This window comes from Phyllobates terribilis, unplaced genomic scaffold (genome assembly GCF_046119375.1).
Source record: "Phyllobates terribilis strain yellow unplaced genomic scaffold, ASM4611937v1 Scaffold_11__3_contigs__length_659146591, whole genome shotgun sequence".
NCBI classification, from domain to species: Eukaryota; Metazoa; Chordata; class Amphibia; order Anura; family Dendrobatidae; genus Phyllobates; species Phyllobates terribilis.
In genome coordinates, this window is record NW_027362771.1 from 283,424,325 (window position 1) to 283,446,735 (window position 22,411).

Here is a 22,411-nt window from a genome sequence, read left to right on the forward strand (position 1 = left end):
ATAGCTAGCAAAGGCTAGGCAGACAGCTGGGGGCTGATATTATTAGCCCAGGAAGGGTGCCATGAATATTGGCCCCCTCCCAGGCTAGAAACACCAGCCGTCAGCCGCCCCAGAAATGGCGCATCCATAGGATGCGTCAATTCTGGCACTTAGCCTCGCTCTTCCCACTGCCCTGTAGCGGTGGCAGTGGGGTAATAGGGTTGGGGTTGATGTCAGCTTATAATGCCAGCTGACATCAAGCCTAGGTTAGTAATGGAGAGGCGTCTATAAGACACCCCCATTACTAACCCCATAGTCAAAGTTAAAAAAAAACACAAACACCCAGAATAAAATCCTTTAATTGAAATAAGCACACAATTCTTTATTGTTCTAAATTAAACCATACTTACTATCACGCCCATTCCAGCTGAAGCCAACGATCTCCTGCAATAAAAGAAAAATAATAAAGCAACATCATCCTTACCTTCCTATGGTTCCCAGGACAGCTTCAGCTCTGCTACATCGAGATGACAGGCTGGACCGCAGCAGAACGCTGCCATCCAGCCTGTCATCCCGCAGACACTGAGAAGCGCAGGCATGCTTGCGCTCCTCAGTGTCTGGCTGTGACGGCATCTTGTGTGCGCTTCTCAGTGTCCGCGGGATGACAGGCTGGATGGCAGCGTTCTGCAGCGGTCCAGCCTGTCATCTCGATGTAGCAGAGCTGAAACTGTCCTGGGAACCATGGAAAGATAAGGATGATGTTGGTTTATTATTTTTCTTTTATTGCAGGAGATCGTTGGCTTCAGCTGGAATGGGCGTGATGGTAAGTATGGTTTAATTTACAACATTAAAGAATTGTGTGTTTATTTCAATTAAAGGACTTTATTCTGGGTGTTGTGTTTTTTTTTTAAATACTTTACTAGAAATTCATGGCGGTCATGTCTAATATTGGCATGACCCCATGAATTTCGGGCTTAGGGCCAGCTGATAATGCCAAGCTGGCCCTAACCCCTTTATTACCCAGTGAGCCACCGCACCAGGGCCCTGGATGAGTTGGGTACAGCGCCAGAAGATGGCGCTTCTATGAACGCCCTATTTTCCGGGGTGGCTGCGGACTGCAATTTGCAGCGGGTGGGGCCCAGAAAGCTTGGGCCTCCCTGCGCTGCGGATTCCAGCCCCCAGCTGCCTAGTTGTACCAGGCTGGACGCAAAAATAGGGCGAAGCTCCACGTATTTTTTTTTTTAATTATTTCATGAAATTCATGAAATAATTAAGAAAAAAAGGGCTTCCCTATATGCTGGTGGTTGGGGGCAGCCCGTTCCTGCCTGCTGGACACAAATATAGTGCGAAGCCCCACGTCAATTTTTTTTTAATTATTTCATGAAATAATTTAAAAAAAAAGGGCTTCCCTATATTGTTGTGTCCGGCCAGGTACAAATAGGCAGCTGGTGGTTGGGGGCAGCCCGTTCCTGCCTGCTGTACCTGGCTGGACACAAATATAGGGCGAAGCCCCACATCAATTTTTTTTTAATTATTTCATGAATTTCCTGAAATAATTAAAAAAAAATTGACGTGGGGCTTCGCACTATATTTATGTCCAGCCAGGTACAGCAGGCAGGAACGGGCTGCCCCCAACCACCAGCTGCCTATTTGTACCTGGTTGGACACAACAATATAGGGAAGCCCTTTTTTTCTTAATTATTTCATGAATTTCATGAAATAATTAAAAAAAAAAAAAATACGTGGGGCTTCTCCCTATTTTTGTGTCCAGCCAGGTACAACTAGGCAGCTGGGGGATGGAATCTGCAGCGCAGGGAGGCCCAAGCTTTCTGGGGCCCCCCCCGCTGCAAATTGCAGTCCGCAGCCACCCCGGAAAATGGCGCGTTCATAGAAGTGCCATCTTCTGGCGCTGTACCCAACTCATCCATGGCCCTGGTGCGGTGGCTCACTGGGTAATAAAGGGGTTAGGGCCAGCTTTGTATTATCCGCTGGCCCTAAGTCCGAAATTCATGGGGTCATGCCAATATTAGACATGACCGCCATGAATTTCTAGTAAAGTATTTAAAAAAATGCCGTCACAGCCAGACACTGAGGAGCGCAAGCATGCCTGAGCTTCTCAGTGTCTGCGGGATGACAGGCTGGATGGCAGCTTTCTGCTGCGATCCAGCCTGTCATCTCGATGTAGCAGAGCTGAAGCTGTCCTGGGAACCATGGAAAGGTAAGGATGATGTTGCTTTATTATTTTACTTTTATTGCAGGAGATCGTTGGCTTCAGCTGGAATGGGCGTGACGGTAAGTATGGTTTAATTTAGAACATTAAAGAATTGTGTGTTTATTTCAATTAAAGGACTTTATTCTGGGTGTTGTGTTTTTTTTTAAATACTTTACTAGAAATTCATGGCGGTCATGTCTAATATTGGCGTGACCCCATGAATTTCGGGCTTAGGGCCAGCGGATAATACAAAGCTGGCCCTAACCCCTTTATTACCCAGTGAGCCACCGCACCAGGGCCCTGGATGAGTTGGATACAGCGCCAGAAGATGGCGCTTCTATGAACGCGCCATTTTCTGGGGTGGCTACGGACTGCAGTTCGCAGCAGGGGGGGCCCACAAAGCTTGGGCCTCCCTGCGCTGCAGATTCCAGCCCCCAGCTGCTTAGTTGTACCTGGCTGGACACAAAAATAGGGCGAAGCCCCACGTATTTTTTTTTTTACTTATTTCATGAAATTCATGAAATAATAATAAAAAAAGGGCTTCCCTATATTGTTGTGCCCGGCCAGGTACAATTAGGCAGCTAGGAGTTGGGGGCAGCCTGTTCCTGGATGCTGTACCTGGCTGGCATACAAAAATATGGCAAAGCCCACGTCAAAATTTTGGGGAAAAAAATTAAAAAATAAATAATAATTTAGGGACTGCATCTTTATTAACTCCTCAAGTGTCATTTAGTGTTAAAATAAAGGATTTCTTAAAAAAAATATTGGCGTGGGATCCCCCATAATTTTAGTCTCTAGCGGAGGTTAAGCAGACGGCTGGGGCAGATGTTTGAAGCCTGGGAAGGGGGTAATACCCACGGAGCTTCCCAGGCTACTAATATCAGCCCCCAGCTGAATACCTAGCCTTTACCAGCTATTAAAATGGGGGACCCCCCCCCAAAGAAATGACGTGGGGTCCCCCCTATTTTAATAGCTAGCAAAGGCTAGGCAGACAGCTGGGGGCTGATATTAATAGCCCAGGAAGGGTGCCATGAATATTGGTCCCCTCCCAGGCTAGAAACACCAGCCGTCAGCCGCCCCAGAAATGGCGCATCTTAGCCTCGCTCTTCCACAATGCTCTGGTGCGGTGGGAGGGGGTAATAGTGGTGAGGTTCATGTCAACGCCAGCTGCCATGAAGCCCAGGTTAGTAATGATGGGCGTCTATAAGACACCCCCATTACTAACCTACAAAGTGTTAAAAAGAAAACACACACTACACCCAGAAAAAAATAATTTATTTGAAATAAAACACACCATTTTATTTAATTCTTAGTTTGCTAAAAAAAAAAATAGTTACCTGCCCACGTTCCTGCGCTGATCCCCCATGCACAGCTGCCACATCTGGAGATGGTGACAGCTGTGCATGGCTGCTGTAAGCTCACACTGCCGGGAACACGTCCGCTCCCGGCAGCGTGAGCCCCTGACTGAGGTCACCGGAGTGCATTCAGTCAGCGCTGCTCCGGAGACCTCCTTTACAGCACTGCTGTACCGTGGGAATTTCTCACGGTACAGCAGGGCCGTAAAGGAGCTGACCGGAGCAGCGCTGCCTGAACTCCGGCCAACCCGCTTATGCAATGACGGGGCTGCTTTACGGCCCCATCATTCTAGCGGCGGCAGCGGTTCAGAGCGGTCACATTCTATGTGGCTGCTCTAAACTGGAGATCATCGTGGGACACTCGTGGACTACTACGGAGGGGTAAGGATAAGGTTGTGGTTTATTATTTTACATTTTATTACAGGAGATCGATGGCTTCGGGGAATTAGGTGTCTAGGTGAGTATAGGTGTAGTTTTTTATTTTTTACTTTATTTTAGGTGGCGATCGGCGGGGACAGGTAATGTATAAACTAATTTATTGTAGGTAACCACTGACATGTATTTAAAATTTATTGGGGACCAAAAAAAACATGTATAGGGGCAAAAATAGCACATGGGGCAGTTTAAATAGCAGGATCAGGCTGATGGGAACTACTGCTCCCATCGAGCTGATCCTGCTGGCACGAGTGGACGGGGGACAGACATAGGCCGATGGGAGTAGTAGTGTCACATCGGCCTATGTCTGCCTGCACGCACACACCCGCAGACATCGCACAGACACCGCGCACACCCGCACACACCCACAGACATCGCACAGACACCGCATACATCCGCAGACATCGCACAGACACCCCGCACACACCCGCAGACATCGCACAGACACCCCGCACACACCCCCAGACATCGCACAGACACCCCGCACACACCCGCAGACATCGCACAGACACCGCGCACGCACTAATCATGACGGGTCTGATGGTCTGGGAGGTGAGGCTGACCTGTGCGGCCGTGGGAAAGTTCATGTGAGTTCATGCAATGCAGTCAAGCATGAACTCACATGAACCCTCTGAGGGCACCGCGGCTACTTCAAATGAACAGCTGATCAGCATCACCTGATACCTCAGCTGTTCATTTGAAATAACCGGCGGGAAAGGGCAGCACAGAACGGGAAAGCCGGCGGTGAAGTCTTTTCACTGCCGGCTTCCCCGCCCGGGTCCTTCGCTCCCCGCTCCTTGGTGCTGTGCTCCCCGCTCCTTGGTGCTGTGCTCCCCGCCCAGTCCTAACTTACGATCAGGATGGGGTGGGAGGCTGCGGGGAAGCAGTATGGGGCTGTGTGATTGTTTAAAAGCCGGCGGCTTTTTACCGCCCGCCGGCTTTTAAACAGTCAGGAGAATTCTTTCAAGCTGGGATGGCATTCTGATGACAGGCTGGATCGCAGCTGAGCGCTGCCATCCAGCTTGTCATCCTTCAGAGACACTGCAGAGCGCAGGCATTATGGGAACTTACGATTCCGGTATTCGATATTGTAAAAGTATCGGAATTAAGTATCAGAATTCCGATACCGCGAATATCGTCCGATACCCGATATTTCAGTATCGGAATGCTCAACACTAGTGACAACTCAATCCCTATATATCTATAGTACAGCATCTAAGTCCTGGGTATGTAGTCCCTTGTTCTTTTTACAGCTCCAACACAGAGACCTCCCGGGATACTGATGAATCAAACTTAGTTTGCTACAGATTCTTTTTGGAAACTAATGCTTAATGTGCAGATAGTAGAATAACCGGAGGTTAGAATATTGCACTATAACATAGAATCTGAAATATGCCCCATTACATTCTACAAGTGACCTAAATCTGAAATCACAGACAATAAAAAATTCAATGTTGACAAGTCTGATAATCCCTTCTAAATTAAAGAGAAACTCAGCATTTATTATATCCAGATTTTGAAACAGATTGGGCTGTCAATTTTAATTATTGGTGTGAATTCTAAGGTGCATTAAGACCCCATATTGGCGTAGGGAGTTGGATTACATCTCTATACAATGCATAATTTGTACTGAGAAGTAAAACAAGCATGTGGCATAACGTTTGATGCCTGGACCCCACAGAAATGTTACATGATATACAGTATTTATACTACTATTCAACTGTGGTAGATCACACTCCAAAGCTTAATATTTTCAGCAATAACATGCACATGATATTTCTCACAGACTGGATTTAAAGTAAGGTTACAAACAGGTCTAATTGGTAAAATTCAACAGGACGTAACAATAATTCACTGAATATGGTGAATGATTAGACAAGACATGATAAATTGACTGTTTAAATTTTGTGAAAATAACTCATCCATGAATGGAGACTTATTCTACCTTTTAAGTGTAAGACATACTATATATACAATGAAGCAAACATCAGCTCACCGGGTTGAGAAATTCCTGGAATAAAGGTGCGGTGCACAGAGACTTCAGACTGGTTTCCTGAGCAAATGAACCATGGAAAAAAAGTGGAAAATCCAGCAACCGCAAAATCATTAAAACATCACATTTATTTGTAGATTAAAACATGAACACGAAAAGTTTAAAAAACATAGTAGTACAACGGTCGACGCGTTTTGAGCTACACTTTCTCTTAATCATGACCATAATCATGATTAAAAGCTAGTTTAGCTCGAAACGCGTCGACCGTTGTACTACTATGTTTTTTAACTTTTCTTTTTTATGTTTTAATCTACAAATAAATGTGATGTTTTAATGATTTTGCGGTTGCTGCATTTTCCACTTTTTTTCCATGATACATATATACACTGCTAAAAAAAATTAAGCGTACACTTAAACACAATGTACAGTAACTCCAAGTCAATAACCCTTCTGTGAAATCTACCTGTCCAGTTATGAAGCAACACTGATTGTGAGTCAATTTCTCCTGCTGTTGTGCAAATGGAACAGACAACTGGTAGAAATGATAGGTAATTAGCAAGACAACCCTTTAAAGTTTTGGTTCTGGAGGTGGTGACCACAGACCATTTCTCTGTTCTCATCCCTTTTGGCTGTTGCTTTGGTCACTTTTGCATTCTGTCATTGCTGTCACCCATAGAGGTACAGTAGCATGAGGTGGTGTCTACAGTCCAACCCACAGGAGTTTCTCAGGTAGTGCAGTTCATCCAGGGTGGCACATCAATGCGAGCTGTGGCAAGAAGGCTAGCTGTATTTGCCAGCACAGTGTCTAGAGCATGAAGCAGATACCAGGAGACAGGCCAGTACACCGGGAGATGTGGAGGGGGCCATAGGAGGGCAACAACCTAGCAGCAGGACCGCTACCTCCTCCTTTGTGCAAGGAGGAACAGGAGGAGCAGTGCCAGAGCCCTGCAAGATGACATCCAGCAGGCCAGTAACATCCATGTGTCTGCTCAAACTGTCAGAAACAGACTCAATGAGGGTGGTATGAGGGCCCAACGTCCACAAGTGGGTGTTGTGCTTGCAGCCCAGCACCATGCACGGCGATTGTCATTTTCCAGAGAATACCAAGATTGACAGATTCAACATTAGCGGCCTGTGCTCTTCATGGATGAGAGCTTGATCACACTCAGCACATGTCACAGACGTGACAGAGTCTGGATGTGCGGTGATGAATGTTCTGCTGCCTGCAACATCCCCCAGCAGGACCGGTTTGGCAGTGGGTCAGTAATGGTGTGGGGAGGCATTTCTTTGGAGGGCCGCACAGCCCTCCATGTGCTAGCCAGAGGTACCCTGACTGCCATTAGGTACCGGGATGAGATCCTCACACCCAATGTGAGACCATGTGCAGGTGCAGTGGGCCCTGGGTTCTTTCTGATGTATGACAATGCTAGGCCTAAGGTGGCTGAAGTGTGTCAAAAGTTCCTGCATGATGAAGGCATTGATTCTTTGGACTGGCCTGCCCATTACCCAGACATGAATCCAATCAAGAACATCTGGGACATCATGTCTCGTTCCATCCATCAATGCCACATTACACCACAACTGTCCAGGAGTTAACTGGTGCTTTAATCCAGGTCTGGGAGGAAATCCCTCAGGAGAACATCCGCCACCTCATCAGGAGCATTTCAAGGCGTTGTAGGGAGGTCATACCGGCATGTGTAGGCCACACACACTACTGAGCATCATTTCCTTATCTTGAGGCATTTCCACTGAAGTTGGATCAGCCTATAATTTGATTTTCCACTTTGATTTTGAGTATCATTCCAAATCCAGACCTCCATTGGATATATCGACAGATTGGTTGCAGAAATTACTCTGACACATCTGAATGAGGCTTGTGAAAATCCATGCACATGCTGCAAATACAAGCCCAAGCAGGCAAGTGGAAGGTGATTTAAAGGGAATCTGTCGCCACCTGGGACCTACCAGACCGCTAATATGGGCATACAGGTTATAGAAATGTAAATCTATACTTACCTGTATGTCCCATATTGGCGGTCTTGTGGCTGTGAAATTGCTTTTTATAAAATCCTTTTTCCTGGGCTTGGCATCCATGGGACGCCAAGAAATGCCTGCCTATATGCTTAATTTAAATATCCCCCCTCCCCTGCACATCACAGGGCCCTGTGACGTCCAGGCTAGGGCTGCACATAGCGTAAGGCGCATTTTTTTTTTTTTTTTCTTCCTGTCCTATTTTACTTATCTGTTCTAGTGCTCAGGCGCCGAGAGTCACTGTGACTTCCGCTCCAGTGACCTCCCGCGTGCGCAACAATGAGGTTTGGTCTCCACTTCCTCCCGAATTTCTAAATAAATTAGACAAGATATCAGGAAGAGAATTGTGGACTTGCACAAGTCTGGCTCATCCTTGGGTACAATTTCAAGAAGGTGCCTTGTTCATCTGTACAAACAATTATACGCAAGTACAAACAAGATGGGAATGTCCAGCCATCATACCGCTCTGGAAGGAGACAGGTTCTGTGTCCCAGAGATGAACGTGCTTTAGTCCGACATGTGCATATCAACCCAAGGACAAAAGCAAAAGACCTTGTGAAGAAGATGGCGGAAGCTGGTGTCAATATCCACAGTGAAACGAGTACTGTATCAACATGGGCTGAAATGCCACTCTGCCAGGAAGAATCCAAAAGAAACATAAAAAAGCCAGATTTGCAAATGCACACAGGAACAAAGACCTTAATTTTTGGAGACACGTCCTGTGATGAAATTAAAATTGAACTTTTTGGGCATAATAATCATCCTAACGAAAAAGGAGGAAAAAGGGAGAAGCTTGGAAGCCTAAGAGCACCATCCCAACTGTGAAACATGGGGGTGGCAGCATCATGTTGTGGGGTTGTTTTGCTGCAGGAGGGACTGGTGCACTTCACAAAATAGATGCATAATGAGAAAAGAAGATTCCGTGGCAATACTGAAGCAACATCTCAAGACATCAGCCAGGAAGTTAAATATTGGGCAGAAATGGGTCTTCCAAATGGACAATGACCCGAAGCATACTGTGAAAATGGTAACAAAGTGGCTTAAGGATAACAAAGTCAATGTTTTGGAGTGGCCATCACAAAGCCCTGATCTCAATCCTATTGAAAATTTATGGGCAAAGCTGAAAGGCAGGTGCGAGCAAGGCGACCTACAAACCTGGATCAGTTAGAAAAGTTTTGTCAGGAAGAATGGGCCCAAATTCCAACCAACTATTGTGAGAAGCTTGTGGAAGGATATGTCAAAGGTTTGATCCAAGTCATTCAGTTTAAGGGCAATGGTACCAAATACTAATGAAATGTATGTAAAAGTTTGACTTTGCAGTAAGTAATAAAAATGCCTTAAAACATTCTCTCTCTCTCATTATTCTGGCATTTGGCAAATATTAAAAATGATGGTAATCCTAATTGACCTAAAACGAGAAAGGTTTATTCTGATTTCATGTCAGATATTGAGAAAAACATGCATATGTGTCTTTTTATATAGTGTATGTAAACTTCTGGTTTCAACTGTACATAAGGCCTCATTCAGATATACATTTCTACTGTATTTGTTCAATCCATATTTTTCAAAGATAGAACACATGAAAAAAAAATCATGGAGACATGTTGGTTTTGATTCAAGTAATTTATCAAAATCACCCATATAAGCCTATGGATCTGTGAAAATCACTGGCAGCACACAAATTCCATATATGTGCTATTCGTTTTTAACATTGCAATGGTAGAAGCGTTTTAATTTTTTTTTTGCACAAGAGAAAATCACTGAAGGCAAAAGTTGATACACTGACCACATTAGAATTTTTTCTGACACCCCCGATCCCAGGTAGAGCACCATTTTCTACTGTACAGTCAGATTCTATGGCAGAGCAGGGAGCTATAGGCTGTCAGGCCTGCCATTACCTAAGCCACCTGCCTAGAAGAGGGCAAAGCTGCTTTTGGTTTAAATATCTGCAAACTCCTACACTTGGAACGTCGAGCCTCCCTGTGTTTGGGTATTAGCAGGGACATTTTCCAGATGCAGTAATTCCTCCTGGGCAGATAACTGTCTCCAACCATGTTTTGCTAAGGATACCCAAAAAAGGGTGATGTATGTCCTGGAAAAATAAGAAACTAAATATAACTGAGCAGCAAACTTTGCAGAAGTCGCAGGTGGAAGAAGCTGTCATTGTCATCTACGTCAGATAGAAAAGAGGAAAAGTGAGCAACTACAATCAAAGATGTCACCTGTGCGCTTTACCTGTATACTTTTCACTTATAAGGCTCTCAGAGATCGTATATTCTCTCATCCAAGAGAATCGGGTCGATTATGCAAACTGTACTCTGATCAAACTCTCATCAGAGTTTAATCAGAGTGTCAGCACAGTGCAATCTGATTCTCTCAGATGAGGAGAAGCTTGAGAAAAAAAAACCTCCATCTTCTCCATTATGTGAGGCCAGGAAAAAAATCGGATTGCACTCAGATGTCATCCAAGTGCAGTCCGATCTTCACTATGGATTCATTTACTTGCATGGCCAAATGCAATCCGAATATCAGCTCAAACTCAGGCATGCAGTAATATTTTCCTTGGACAGAGTAAAATAACAAAATTGGACATGTGTACGACCCCATAGACTAACATTGGTCTGAGTGCGATCCGATGTTTCGTCGGATCGTACACAGTACGATGATAATTGGGTGGTTGTATTATTGGGTTCTTTTATAGTGATGAAATTGATAATATTGGTCTTTATACAGTGACTGTGGCCATGGCCGGGACAAGGTATTTTGGTTCCCTAGGCAGGTGAAGCCAATCGCGCGCTCCTCCCCCACACACACCCCAAAGGAATGGCTCAGAGTCTAAGGTAACAGGACTCCTAATGCACCTCCCCCTTTTCCTCTAATGGGTCAGTTAGCAAACTGATGACTGCTTCCACTAGAATTGTTACCTTTTTCACAAAAAAAATTCATCAAAAGTAAAAAAAAAAAAAAAAAAGTGGTGTACTTTAGGGATGTGACTTAACAGGATGTGCTTTCAAAGTTAGATACAGAATCAATCATTTTTTGCAGCCTATTTACACAATACAAGGGAAAAAATTTGCGATATTCATCCATGACGTCCTATATTTTAAATGTAGAACCCAAGGATAGTTATGGAAACTAATAAAGCGTAACTATAATCGGGACCGTTTAATTTCATTTAAGGTGTCCAGCATTGGGCCGATACCCTAATGGAAATACAGACACCCATCATAAATAAAGGGATACGTCTGATGGTTTTTGCGTTCTGGCGATGTATTCCGGTGTGATGACATATTCACGTAGTGATGATTGTTCTGGTGTTGTATTCATATAGTGATGATTCTGGTGATATATTCATCACCAGAATCATCATCAGTACATGAATACGAAACTAAATCATCATCAGTACGTAATTAGAGCACCAGAGCCATCAATAGTACATGAATATGGCACCAGAAACATCATCAGTACATGAATATGTCACCAGAACCACAGTCACTACATGAATGCATCACTAGATTCACCATTAGTACATGAATACATCAACAGACCCATCATAAGTACTTTACTACGTCACCAGAACCACCATCAGTAAATTAATACATCTCCAGAACCACAATAAGTACATGAATACATGACCAGAACCAAGAGTTCAATACAAGAACCAAGCTTACTACAACGACCAATTGTAATATCAAGTCAGTCCCATAAACAATTGTATTGCATAAACCTACAACTTCCAGTATGTTCTTAACAATAGTAAGGTGATGCTGGGAGTTATTAACAGCCATCATCAGACTGTAGACCATACAGGAACCACAGTACTGATGACACGCAGTCACTATCACAAATAAACATTTACATCCAGGTACCTTATAGATTACATCTTTTCTGGCATCGTCTTTCTTTTCATCTTCATCTTGTCTAGATGACATAGTAACTTTTCACATCACATCCACATCTTGTCTCTGCAGACTTCCCTCTTCTCCGATCTTTTGCAGCACATCCTGACACAGTGGGCATAAAAATAAGAGTGTTATTAAAATGCCCTCTGCATAAAATATCTGTTCATATTATGACCTAAATAAGCCTAAACGACCTAAATAAGCATCCTATGGTATATGACCTCCACACTATCTATCAACATCAGCTATAACTGCCACACCATCCGCCTTTATGAACCACGGCCTATATTATGGCTGTCCACTCTCTAATTTTCCATTAGACTTTCTATATCTCCACATTGTCCCCCTGTCATGCTAACACCTCTCCATATTGTGCCTCCATTTCACGCTGTCTCCTCTTCATATCCATTCTGTGCCCCCTCTTCACACTATGCTCTCATATTGCCCACCACATTGCCCTCTTCAAACTGTACCTATTCCTCACACTTTCATTTTCTTTATATTCCTCACACTGTCCCCCTACACAGTATGCAAATCACCACAGCCGCCCAATCGGTATGATACCCACAACAAGCCGCCAATATATGGTATTGTCACCAACACAGCCCCCATATATAATAAAATGTCCATCACAGACCCCCACACATAGTATGATGTCCACCACAGACCCCCATATATAGTATGATTTCCACCACAGCTCCATATACAGTATGGTCACCACAGCTCCTCACATACTTTGCTGTCCCCCCGCACAGACCTTCATTTCATGGCCAAAACACACAGCTCCTCATTTCATGGCCCCCCACACAGCCCCACCTTTCATGGCCACCAGCACTGCCCCTCATTTCATAGCCCCCACACAGCCCCTCATTTCATAGCACCTCACACTGCCTCTCATTTCATGCATTCATGCGCCCCTGCATAGCCCCTCCTTTTATTCCCCCTATCTGCACAGCCCTTCAGTTTATCCCCCCACTGCAGTCCCTCATTTTATTCCTACCCTGTACAGCCCTTGTTTATCCCCCCTCTGCACAGCTCTTCATTTTATTTCCTCCATCTGCACAGCTGTCAGTTTATTACCCCCATCAGCACAGCCCCTCAGTTTATTACTCCCCATCAACACAGCCCCTCAGTTTATTATCCTCATCAGAACAGATCTTCATTGTATTTCTCCATCACCACAGCCCCTCAGTTTATTCCCCCCATCAGCACAGCCCCTCATGTTATTCCCCCCATTAGCACAGACCCTCATTTTATTACCTCCATCAGCACAGAGCCTAATTTTATTACCCCCATCAGCGCAGCCCCTCAGTTTATTACTCCCCATAAACACAGCCCCTCAGTTTATTACCCCCCATCAGAACAGATCTTCATTGTATTTCCCCATCACCACAGCCCCTCAGTTTATTACCCCCATCAACACAGCCCCTCAGTTTATTAGTCTTCATCAGCACAGCCCCTCATTGTATTCCCCCCTATCAGCACAGCCCCTCAGTTTACCTTCTCATCAGCACAGCCCCTCATTGTATTCCCCCATCAGCACAGCCCCTCAGTTCACTACCCACCATCAGCACAGCCCCTCATTGTATTCCCCCTATCAGCACAGCCCCTCAGTTTATTACCTCCCTATCAGCACAGCCCCACATTGCATTCCCCCCATCAGCACAGCCCCTCAGTTTATTAACCCCCCATCAGCACACTTCTCATTGTATTCCCTCATCAGCACAGCCCCTCAGTTTATTACCCCCCATCAGCGCAGCCCCTCATTGTATTCCCCCCTATCAGCTGTCACGCACAGTGTGGGAAAGACTAAGTGCAACACAAAGGGATGAGGGGAAGGAAGCCCAGACACTAGGGAAAGATGTGTTATGATCTGCAACATATACTAAGGAAAGATAAGGGAAAACTGTCCCTACAGTAAAACTAAGCTGAATCCCTATGATGTAGAGGGCTGCCTGTTCCTAGCGAACAGACCCGCCTTAGTCCTCGGCTAGTCTGAACGAAGGACCAAACGAACTGACAGAGAAAGGCACAGAAGCACCTGGCTAGAGAAACAGTCAAACACTGAAGTCCAGCACAGCCAAAAGGGCGGAGCTGGAATATAAAGGCCGATGGTCACGTGACCGCAAAACACAAGATGGAAAAAACAAACAGGAGGGTTCTAACAGTACCCCCTCTTTTATGAGGATCTTACAGATCCTCCAGGCCCAGGCCTATCCGTAAACCTCTTATGGAAAGCTTTAACAAGCCTAGGAGCAGAGACATCATCCGTCCTTACCCAGGAGTTGTCTTCGGGACTGAAACCCTTCCAGGAGACAAGATACTGTAATCTCCCTCTATGCCATCTAAAATTCAAGATACGAGAAATTTCATATTCACCGTCTTCCACCACAGGAGGAACTGAGACAGTGGCATCCCTATTTGATACATCAGCCTTTTTCAACAAGGAAACATGAAACACAGGATTAATCTTCCAGGAAGTAGGGACATCCAACCTAACAGCAGACGGGTTAACAACCTGAAGCACTTTAAATGGACCCACAAACTTAGGACCCAGTTTTTTTAGAGGGAACCCTCAACTGCAGGTTCTTTGAGGACAATCAAACCATGTCACCTACAGTAAACAAAACCTCCTTACGTTTCCTGTCAAAATACTTCTTGTTAGCCTCTTGAAGGTTGCAACGTACATTAGTCCAAACTCTCTCCAAATCACCGGAAAAATTCTCCTCCTCCGGGACCGCCAACCCCAATTTGGAGAAAGAACCAAAAGACGGATGTCTCCCAGTACAACAAAAAAAATGAGAACACCCAGCAGAGGAGGACGTATGATTGTTAAGAGCAAATTCTGCGAGAGGCAGAAACTCAGACCACACCTCTTGATTGTCCGCCACAAAACAACGCAAAAACTGTTCAACATCCTGGTTCTTTCTTTCAGTCTGTCCATTAGACTCAAGATGATACCCAAACGAAAATGACAAATGGACTCCCAACCTGTCACAAAAAGCACGCCAAAAGCGAGCCACAAACTGAGGTCCTTTATCAGAAACAATATCCGTGGGAACGCCATGGAGCTTGACAATCTCCTTAACAAACGCCTTAGCTAGTGTCTTGGCGCAGGGCAACTTAAGGAATGGAACCAAATGACACATCTTACTAAAACGGTCCACGACCACCCAGATGACAGTAAAACCCTCGGACACAGGAAGATCAGTGATAAAATCCAATGTGAGATGCGTCCAAGGCGCACTAGGAACCTCCAGAGGGCAAAGCAACCCCGCAGCAGGAGTATGTGAAGCCTTTGACCTAGCACACACAGTACATTGACGCACCCACTTGATGACTTCCTTCTGCCATCCAGGCCACCAAAAACTGCGACCGAAATTCCTGGATGACCTGCCAACCGAGACTCATGACACTCCACAAACAAATCTCTCCTAAAGGCTCTAGGCACGAACAACCTCCCATGGGGAGTGTTAGATGGAGCATCATCTTGAGCTTTCAGAATCCCATTCTCCAAAACGGAGTCCAATGCCGCCACCACAACTCCTTCCTGTAAAATGCTCTCCTCCTCCTTAGCACCGACCGTAGGAGAGAAGCTGCGAGATAAAGCATCGGCTTTAACATTCTTAGTATCAGGGATATAGGTACCAGAAAAATGAAACCGAGAAAAAAAAAGTGCCCACCTAGCTTGACGAGCATTCAAGCGCTTGGTAGCATCCAGACAGATCAAATTCTTATGATCTGTGAAAACCTGAATAGGAAATCTAGCGCCTTCCAAAAAATGACGCCAATGTTCAAACGCGAGTTTAATAGCCAGCAACTCCCGATTTCCAACATCATAATTCAGTTCGGTTTCAAAATTTTTTTTCGAAAAGAAGGCACAAGGATGTAAGTCCATCCTTGTTCTCCTGAGACAAAACTGCTCCGACCCCCACCAATGAAGCATCGACCTCGACCAAAAAAGGCTTGGTCTCATCAGGCTGCATAAGGATAGGGGCAGAACTGAACCTCTCTTTGAGATACTCAAACACTTCAATGGCCTCAGTAGTCCACTGGACCGTATTCGCATCTTTCCTGGTGAGATCGGTCAGAGGCTTAACAATTACAGAAAAATTCTTAATGAATTTCCTGTAATAATTGGCAAAACCCAAAAATCTCTGTATAGATTTCAAACCAATAGGCCTAGGCCATTCCTGCACAGCCTGAACCTTCACTGGGTCCATCTCAAAGCCCTTGCTGGAGACAATGTAGCCCAAAAAACTAATTTTCTGCACAGCGAACTCACATTTCGCCAGCTTAGCAAAGAGTGAATTATCACTCAATAACTGCAAAACTTCACGTACACTCTACCAATGGGACTCTTGATCTGGTGAATAAATCAAAATGTCACCCAAATTCACAACCACATTCTTACCAATTAAAGGTCTCAGGATGTCATTAACCCTAGAACGCATACCTGGGGCCTCGCAGGCCCGCCCTGTTAATTGTTTTCTATTTTCTGCAAGATTACTTTAGTTAGAATTTTGAAACTCTAGGTATTCCTCAGGTATATAGTTGTTTGTCATTTTTGTTTGAGTTATTCCATGTTATTTGCACACGGGCCTAAGGCTGTGTGCCCACGTAGCATTTTTCAAGCGTATATGCTGCGGAATTTCCGCAGCGTAAACGCTTGAAAAACGCATGTATATCCGCACCCCATGGTCCCCAATGGGATTCCGCAACTTCTATGCACATGCTGCGGATTTTTCCGCAGCGTTTATGCCGCGTTCAAAAATCCGCAGCATGTCATTTAATTTTGCGTTTCCGCAAGCGGAATTGCCTTAGTCCAATGCATAAAAAACGCAAGGCAATTCCGCATGCGGAAAACGCGTGATAAACGCGCGAAAAATGCGCGATAAACGCGTGCGGAATTCCGCATGCGTTTTTCCGGGAGAGGACTTGCATTTATGCAGCAGAAATTTTCTGCTTCATAAATGCAACGTGGGCACATAGCCTAAAAGGCCCCAGGTATGTGAAAGTGTAGATTTTTATGGTCATGCGTTCTAGGGTTAATAAGGTTCTGAAAAAATGCAGGGGCATTGGTAAGACCGAAAGGCATCACCAGATTCTCAAAATGACCTACCAGAGTGTTAAAAGCAGTTTTCCATTCATCACCCTCCTTCACTCGTAACAAATTGTATGCCCCCCGGAGATCAATTTTAGAAAGCCACTTGGCCCCCACCAACTGGTTAAACAAATCAGGAATTAACGGCAATGGGTAGGAATTGCGGACGGTAATCTTATTAATTTCACGAAAATCCAGACATTGACGTAAACCCCCGTCCTTTTTTTTTGACAAAGAAAAATCCAACTGCCACAGGCAACTTAGAAGGTCTAATGTGACCAGCAGCCAGGCTAGTCTGTATGTACTCCTCCAAGGCCTTTCTTTCAGGGATAGTCAGATTAAACAAGCGACTCTTGGGAAGAGTAGCTCCAGGAACAAATTCAATGGCGCAATCATAATCCCTATGAGGAGGTAAAACTTGCGACACCTCCTCTGAAAAAACCCTCCAAAAATCTTGAATAGGTACAGGTAATTCCCGTTTTTCCATAGCCGCAATGCGACCATTACAACATTTATCATAGCACTTCGGACTCCAAGACTTAATCACATTAGTAGACCAGTCCAGCAAAGGATTGTGCAGTTTCAACCAAGGCAATCCTAGAATGACCGGAGAGGGTAAATTATCTAATACAACCAAGTCCAAAATTTCTTGGTGAACTCCATTGATAGTGAGGGGAAATGCAGCAACCTTGTGAGTAATACATTTCAAGGGAGTGTTATCAATTGCAATCACAGAAATAGGTGATGACAAAGGTTTGGATTTCAATTTAAGGTTTTCCAAAAAACCTTTATCAATCACATTAAGTGTTGAACCACAATCCACAAATACCTGAAATTCAATTAAATTTTCCTGCAAAGTAGTACTCTCAAAAAGAAATACTCCTGCAGAGCGTAAACAAGCTATACGGGCGTAACTGACCTTTTTTTTTTACTTAAATGAAACTCACAATACTTAATCAAATGGTCAGCTTTACCACAATAAAGACACATTCCCTCGGCGAACCTTTGGTCTCTTTCCTGAGAGGGGAGCGACTTCGCCTCAACCTCCATTGGTTCTCCGCCGTCAGAGCAGATTTTCTGGGGAGTAGGACCTGGCATTACAGGAGTCTTTACCTCATTCTGTCTAAATCTCAGTCTCCTATCCACATGAACAGCTAATTGCATGGCATCGTGCAGAGTCTCAGGTGTGGGGAATGCAATTAACAAATCCTTAACCCTTTCACTCAGACCAGCAAGAAATAGACATTTCAGAGCTAGATCATTCCATTTAACTTCTGAGGCCCATCTCCTGAAGTGTGTGCAATAATTTTCAACATCACCTGACCCCTGATTCAAACGCCTGAGTTCTGCCTCAGCAGATGAGATTTGATCAGGATCGTCATATAATAGCCCCGTAGCAGAAAAAAATTCTTCTACACACCTTAAACATGGATCATTAGGTTGGAGAGAAAAGGCCCACCCCTGTGGTTCTTTGCGCAAAAGTGACATAATAAAACCAATGCGCTGTGATTCATTCCCAGAGGACCTTGGTCTCAAATGAAAATATAACAAACAAGCATTTTTAAAGGAAAAAAATCTTGCTGTTTACCATAAAAAACATCAGGCAGTCCTACCTTGGGTTCCACAAAATGCGCTTCAGAACAGCTACTCACGTGTTGCTGGAGCTCGGCCACCTCCAGAGACAATCCCTGCAGGCGTTGAGCCAAATCCTGGACGGAAACCATACTGATCCCCGAATTTCTTCCCTTTAAGTTTTTTTGGGCTGGACTTACTGTTATGATCTGCAACATGTACTAAGGAAAGATAAGGGAAAACTGTCCCTACAGTAAAACTAAGCTGAATCCCTACGATGTAGCGGGCTGCCTGTTCCTAGCGAACAGACCCGCCTTAGTCCTCGGCTAGTCTGAACGAAGACCTATAGCATAAGGGGAGGGGTCCCTAAAAGAACTAAGGACTGGGACAAAAATGGGACACCTCCTAAACAGAGAAGTTGTTGCAGAACACAAAAAGACAAACAGACAAAAAAGTACTAGAGGTCCCAGAAGGACCAAACGAACTGACAGAGAAAGGCACAGAAGCACCTGGCTAGAGAAACAGTCAAACACTGACGTCCAGCACAGCCAAAAGGGCGGAGCTAGAATATAAAGGCAGATGGTCAAGTGACCGCAAAACACAAGATGGAAAAAACAAACAGGAGGGTTCTAACAAGAGGGAGTGGAGACCCCTAGGCTGATCTAATAACACCCTGCCTACCCTACCATCCCTATATTAGTTCCACTCCAATTGCCGAGAAGGAAACTTAAGCCCTGCATATCCCTAGAGCTAGGCCCTTGATAGGGAGGGGGGTGAGCACTAGTCAATCCCCACTATAAACTAAAGACAACAAGGGAGACAAACAAAGGGGGAAAACTTAGCTTGAGCAGACACCAGAGAGATAACACCAAACATCCCTCAAGGGCACTAGAGAGGAAGCTAGCCGACTGCTATAGCTCCAAGCCTTCACATGATAAAAAGAGAATATCACTGGCGACTCCCTGAAGCAGACTGAGAGTTTATAAACACCCAGACCAGGGTGTGTCAATCAGAGCAGGAGGGAGGTTGCCGCTGGGTCCAAAAGTGAGAAGGATTAAGGTGTCTGCAATGCCAAACGCAGTGACCTTCTGCAGCCAGGTGCAGAGCGACTGTCTGTTACATCTGACACACCTGTAACATCAGCACATCCCCTCAGTTTATTATCCCCTCATCAGCACAGCCCCTTATTTTATTCCCTCTCTATCAGCACAGCCCCTCAGTTTATTACCCCCCATCAGTACAGTCCCTCAGTTTATTACCCCCCATCAGCACAGCTCATTTTATTCCCCCCAATCAACACAGCCCCTTGGTTTATTACCGTCATCAGCATAGCCCCTCATTTTATTCCCGCCCTATCAGCACAGCCCCTCATTTTATTACCCCGCCACAGAACAGCCTCTCCGCTTATTACCTCCCACCAGCACAGCCCCTCAATGTATCCCCCCAATCACCACAGCCCCTCATTGTATTGCTATCAGCACAGCTCCTCAGTTTATTACCCCCCCTTCAGCACAGCCCCACATTGTATTGCTCCCCCCATCAGCACAGCCCCTCAGTTTCTTACCCCCATCAGCACAGACCCTCTGTTTATTACACCCCTCCCCCATCGCGCTGTCCATGCCAAGTGACCTGCGTCTTGCTGGAGATCCCAGCGGAGCAGGGGAGATTACAGCTCCTCTGCTCCTGTCTCGGGCGGGGCATACAGCAATTGTATTCGCGTCTGTCAGAGTGCAGGGAGGGAGCGATGGCTGGGGCACATGCAGAGAGCAGGGTTAGCGGTGTCAGTGACTGATACTGCTCACCTTCGTGCCTGTGCCCCGGCTGTCACTGTGCTGAACAACCACGGTCGGAGGAGGGTGTCTGGCAGACATTCAGCCATTTTTTTTGTAAGTGCGCTCCCATCGGCAAGGCAGCAGTTAGCGCACTAGGCAGGTGCCTACCCCTTGTCTCGGCCCTGACTGTGACTATAGTATATGTTGATCATACATTACTCATACATTTTTGGCCTTCCACTTTTAGTTTTGCTACACTTTGTCTAAAAGATTTTTTTTCTTTAATGTAACAAGGTGCTCTCTTACATGTACCACATGTTGCTCATATGGTTTCAGCTTCTCCTCCTTTGCTCCCTATTGTATGATGGAAAGAAACTGTATAGACTAGAACTGAACTTTATGTTGAACTCCGTTTTTTAACAATGCCTGCTTCTACAGTAAAAGTGGCCATAAATATAACAATTATAATTGCTAATATCAACAATCATCAACATTAAATGGGTTGCTGTGTACATTTATCCCTCAAGACCTGGTTTCTTGTGCCTATTACATCTGCAAGGAGAGTAAATGAGATTCAACCTCTGGCTTCCAGAGAGCCTTATCTTAGATTTCTACAGGATCGAGTCCTGTTAAGAACACTACCTTCTTTTACCCCTAAAGTGCCTTCCTTCTCTAATATAAACCAACAGATAGAGGTACTAGTTTTTTATCTGGATCCCTCTTCCAATGCATCTTGCATTCCCTGGACATTGGCAGGGCACTAAAGGCATATGTGAGCCGCACAAAACAGTAGAGGAAGTCAGAACATCTCTTCCTCTCCTTCTCAGAGAAGGACAGAGGTCAGAAGGTATGGAAAGTCTCCTTATCCAGATGGTTGAGGCAGACTATTACTATTTGCTATGAGCAAGCAGGCTGTCAAGCTCCACAGGCTATAAAAACTCACTCAACTCGGGCTACGTCCACATCATGGGCGTAAAGAAGCCGCATGCCTATTGAGCAGATCTGCAGCACAGCTTGGAGTTTGGCCCTTACCTTCGTGAAACATTATAGGCTGGACATCCAAGGTTCTGGAGAGTCAGCCTTTGGCACAGCGGTTCTACTGGCCACGGTTAACAGTACCCACCCAAAGGTTGGTTAATTGTTATATCCCCATTTGTGCTGCTGTAGGACGACAAGGAAAGCATAATTTTTTACCGTAAATTCTCTTTCCTTTAGTCCAAAGCAGCAGCACAAACTTTCCCTCCCAATAAAGTTGTGTTTTTCTGCAGTTTTTCTAGGCCTAAGATCTCTTTATTATATGTGATAACTACACAAGGAATGGAGGGGAGCTAGTAGATATATATAGACGGAAGACAATTTAAACTAATTGCCATCACCTGTCCTTTGTTTCAGGAGGACAAAATCAATATTGGTGCTGCTTCGGACTAAAAGAAAGAATTTACGGTAAGAAATTACGCTTTCAGCCCTAAACACTTTTGTAATTTGCGTTATTACAAAATTCTACACAATTTTCCTTATACAGCTAATATCTTTGGTTTTTGACTTTACGTTCTTTGAATTTTTGGCTGAGGGGAGTCTTAAATGGGACATCATCAGGAGGATGGTCTTTCAGTCACTTCATCACAGCCTTTATAACTCCTCCAGAAAGATGATCAGGGTCGGATTTCCCATGATGCCATGGCCTAGGGTGCATAAGTCTTTTAACGGCCTTCATGGCACAGTTTTGGGGAACGGTGCTACTCAGTTTAGACCAAGAGAACAAGTATGTACAAAACATGGAAATTGATGTTTTGGAAGTTGCCAAACTTCTCCAATCACTAGTAAAGTGAGTGATAGAACTGCGAGAACAGTTTGATTTATATGAGGAAAATGCTCTCAACATTTCTGAAAATAAGGTAAATGAGCGTGATAAAAAACGTTTGATTCTCAGGAAACTTCAATCTGAAGAGACCAGTGATTGTGAAGTTCGGTACATTTCTACTCAAACGTTTTGAGGGGGGAGGGGTGCAGAACTATGTGCTTTGGCCTAAGGTGTAGCAATGTGTAAATCTGACCC

The 22,411-nt window shown here is 44.9% G+C and overlaps 1 protein-coding gene across 8 annotated transcripts in view; it reads right to left on the reverse strand.

The window, feature by feature from the left end:
* ECHDC3 (enoyl-CoA hydratase domain containing 3) overlaps positions 1-22,411 on the reverse strand; it is a 122,632-nt gene that overhangs the window by 50,242 nt on the left and 49,979 nt on the right. For all 8 annotated transcript variants that reach the window (XM_073652406.1, XM_073652410.1, XM_073652409.1 and 5 more), the window contains one exon: positions 11,875-12,009. The gene's annotated coding sequence lies outside the window, so the exon portion shown is untranslated. The remainder of the gene's footprint in view (positions 1-11,874; positions 12,010-22,411) is intronic.